The sequence below is a fragment of the Podarcis bocagei genome (assembly GCF_964188305.1).
Source record: "Podarcis bocagei genome assembly, chromosome: 1".
NCBI classification, from domain to species: Eukaryota; Metazoa; Chordata; class Lepidosauria; order Squamata; family Lacertidae; genus Podarcis; species Podarcis bocagei.
In genome coordinates this window covers 140,842,770-140,846,922 of record NC_138125.1, presented here as the reverse complement: position 1 = coordinate 140,846,922, position 4,153 = coordinate 140,842,770, and the positions used below count along the sequence as shown (strand labels likewise).

Below are 4,153 nucleotides of genomic sequence, written 5' to 3'. Positions count from 1 at the left end.
GCAATTCATGAATCTTCGACAAATGATAAGAGGCTATGGTCTTAGCATGGGCCCAAAATGCTCTTTTCTCAGAAGTGGTCAAAAACACATCCCAAAGGTTGTGCGTGTTCTCCCATGAAGGAAGTCCAATAGATTGAAATGGACCAGTAATCTTTTTGGGATCCTCTGAAAAGGGAGGATTCTGGTTTTTCCAGGTCTGTGGCACTGAAGGGACTATATATGTAAATTTCCCTGGACGTGTCTGGGAAAACCAAAGGTATGGCAACCCTGCCCCAGAGCCTCGTGGGGGGGGGGACGGGGGGCATCCATCCACTTGAGGGAATCTCACATTCTGTGGCCAGGCCACGACTTCAGAAATTTAAAGGGGAAACTACTTTTTTTGTCGGTTATTTCTATTAATTTTCCAAATTATTGCAAATTAAACCAAGTTTATTTAGTTTAATAAAACTTCCTAAAGAAGAAAATATTTTCCTCCCTGTTACAGGATACATCCACGATGTATCTACATTGTGTTGTTCATTCATTCAGCTGCCCTTTGTATCACCTTGCAAACAGCAACTTCCATTTAATCCTTAATGTATATAACCCGTAACGCACGTGCAGCCCTTCCTTTCATTTTTTGTTTCCAGACGTGGTGTGTTGTTACAAGTTCAGTTCTTTGTCTCTTTAAGCACTCGTACACCCTTCACTGGTCAGGTGTTTCACTGCAGTGTTGTCTCTTCAAGGCCGCATTCCAGTCTGGGGACATCAACCAGACAAACTTTGTCCACTGCATTCCCCCCCCCCCCAGAACCACGTCTGGAGATAGTCATGAATAACATCCATTCACCCCAGGGACACCAAGTATATGGGACAGAGGGCGCTTCAGCCCCCTCAATATTAGGGCTCTGCCACCCCCTGTGCTGGGCCCATCCCCTGCCCCGCCACCAGGCAAGCACTCAGCAGCCGAGCAGGACCCGCAAGGGTGAACATCTCTCTCTGTGCACCTCATCCCATGTGCGCTGCAACCTGTCTCCGCCCCGGGTTAAGCTTGACCCAGTCATGGAGCTGCCCCAGACGGTGCAGGCCAGTGGAGGAGGGGGGCAACAGACTCATGCTCCTTGACCTGGTGGCGACAGCATCATCACAGCAGTCGGTCTGGACTGCACTGGGCCTGGGTCTGACGATCGCTAGGGTGGCCGAAAGACTTTCCTGGCCAATGCACCAATTTTGTTGCATAAATCTATGCTGGGTTCTTTGCTCTTGGGTAGGTGTTCCAGACCCCCCCCCCTACACCTGGCAAGGAAAAGGGAGTGAGAAGCACATGGAGGAAGAATCAAATATATTCATCATTTGTCCTGATTAGAGTAAGTAATCATGATTAATCTGCTTTTGTACTCATTGCTTTGCTGCATGCATTCTAAGTACATTTTTCCTAAAGTAAGGTACAGTCATAAGCTGCAAGAACGCTGACGGAACATAGAGAGAGGGAGAGAATGGAACGTTGGCTCTGGGTAGGCAGATAAGATGAAGGAGAGAGCTAGCAGGAACTTGTTGGCAACAAGTTTGGCAGGCAGAGCCGTGCAGAAACAAAACAACTTACCTGCGAGTGTGGCACACCAACAACTTTGTCATTTGCACGCCATGGCTTCCTTGGACAGATTACTGCCTTCAGTGGTTATCGAGCTGTCTTTCTAAATGAGCAACCCTGGGCTCCAAATTAATGCTTAATTTTCTCCTGTAAAATACTGGCTGATTAATCTCCATTTTGTAAGCTACATAGCATTTGGGAAAGATAAATAAAGACATTTAGCAATAATCTGGTTTCTTACATATTTTCTTCAGGTGCCCTGAATTTATGTATTTTTGATGGGTTGCCAAAGTCTTGCAGCAATCATGTCCACAGCTTCTAAGCCAATCCTGGCCCACCTGTCAGAGCAGATCTTCAGTTCTCTCCAGACTGAAGTATTAATTAAGACTATATAACTCAGAGTTTAACTTCACAGCCATGCATTATAAACACAACATATTCAAATGCTGTAAAAGACGGGATAGGGAACCAACTGCTAAATATAGAGCAGGCCTAATCAAAAACTGAGAATGCACCATGGGATTCAAAAGGAAACACGAGTATTTATACCCCAAGTACAGGCAGAGGGGATGCCAATCTTGTTTCCCAGTGTCTGTAGCAGGTTGATTTTCAGTCCACTGACATTCAAGGGAATGATTCCAGTGAGTTTTATCTGAATCAGAGAAATAGATTCCATCAATATGCTTGTTGAAGGGCTCAGCCAGGAAGGTTAAAATATTTATCTGAAAGGATGTTGCAGTAAACAGGGTGTTTTAATTTGGTATATGCATGCTTAGGAACACAGCATGTTCACAACACACGAGACCCTCAGATGGTTGATAACATCAGTATCACTGCTTATAACAGAAAATTCCCAGTATTCACTATATAGCCATAACATCACATTTTGTAGAATTCATTTGTTTGATTCTGTTGTACATCACAAAAATCTTATGCAATCGTTTTGACATAACTAAGGCAAGCCCAATGGGCTTCTATATCCACCCAGAGAAAAATGAGTCTATTTTTGCTGCAATGCATGCGCTGAAGCATGTGTTCTTCATTTCTCCCGGTGCAAGGAATACATAAATTCATAGAGGCAGCACCAGAAGCCACATGGAACACAGTTCAGCGTAGCATTGGGTTGGTTTCCCTCACAGCAATGCTGCTGCTCAGCTCAAATGGTCAGATTTTGCTATCGTGCAAATGGAAGGCAATGGAGTTTGACACTGACCAGTTCTAAGGTGACAGACCCTCTGGGTCACTATGCCTAGAACACAGACACAGAACACAAGCAGCAGCTGGGGCAGTTGGAGGGTTTGGGGTAGATGTATCTCTTAGAACCTTTAGGTAAAGGTAAAGGTACCCCTGCCCGTACGGGCCAGTCTTGCCAGACTCTAGGGTTGTGCACTCATCTCACTCGATAGGCCGGGAGCCAGCGCTGTCCACAGACACTTCCGGGTCACGTGGCCAGCGTGACAAGCTGCATCTGGCAAGCCAGCACAGCACACGGAACGCCGTTTACCTTCCCGCTGGTAAGCGGTCCCTATTTATCTACTTGCACCCGGGGGTGCTTTCGAACTGCTAGGTTGGCAGGCGCTGGGACCGAACAACGGGAGTGCACCCCGCCGCGGGGATTCAAACCGCCGACCATGCGATCAGCAAGTCCTAGGTGCTGAGGTTTTAGAAACTTTAAATAGGTCTTAATTAGAGACAGGCAAATGAGGCTTCATACAAAGATCACCAGTGAAGGAGTTAGGGGAATTCGTTTCAGAGGAAATGGATTCCTCTCCTCCGGAAAGTCCCCCAAACTATTAAGAAGCAGGTTCCCCATATGATTTAAAACAGAGGTGGAACTCCAGCTCTCATCCCGCCCAGCCTGCAATAGGGGAGTTGGGAGTCCACAAACATCTGGTGGGACACAGGTTCTCCACCCTGGTTTAAAGGATTCTTCAACTGGCAGCTTAATGGTCCTGAAATAGAGCTGATCTACCTTTGATACCCCATTTCCCTCCATTCAGAGTTTTTCAGATTCTTTTTAAAAGAAAAGAAAAGAAAAGAAAAGAAAAGAAAAGAAAAGAAAAGAAAAGAAAAGAGGGAGGGAGGGAGGCCTGGAATGATTTTGGGTATCTGGCCCCAGCAGGAAAATGGGCCAAATTTCTCTCTTTCATGAATAATGGGAGTCCTTGAGTGGCTTCCATTAATGTTAGAACATTTCCTTGGTGGTTCTGAATACTTATAAAAGAAAATAGTTGCTTCCTATGGTTTCTGAGGTAATGGCTTTAATCAGTTAACTTTTTCTGCAGTTCTGAGGAAATTGCACAGATTAGTTTTGGTGTAGCAGTGCCTTTCTTGCAGATGCTTCCAAAGTATTCAAGACAGTGACTATCCCAAGTCTGATAACAGACTGTTAGCAATGCTTCATCTTAGCCCTACATCCATGTGAATCATGGAAGCTCACTGGGAGTAACTGTACGCCATTCATTTTGAATTTCAAACTCTGAGCATCAGTAAAGCTTTGACACATGACATAGCAAGACTGTGACAGCCTGGCTGCGGGCGAACAGAAAATAAATATGGAGGGGATCACTGCGAACTTGCTGG

The 4,153-nt window shown here is 45.5% G+C and overlaps 1 long non-coding RNA gene across 1 annotated transcript; it reads left to right on the top strand.

Annotated features, from left to right (window-relative positions):
- The first annotated feature begins 1,050 nt into the window (after positions 1 to 1,050).
- Positions 1,051 to 1,798, top strand: LOC308582377. The gene is made up of 2 exons (XR_014005643.1): positions 1,051 to 1,346; positions 1,421 to 1,798. It is a non-coding gene; the product is annotated as an uncharacterized lncRNA (long non-coding RNA).
- Positions 1,799 to 4,153: the final 2,355 nt, after the last annotated feature.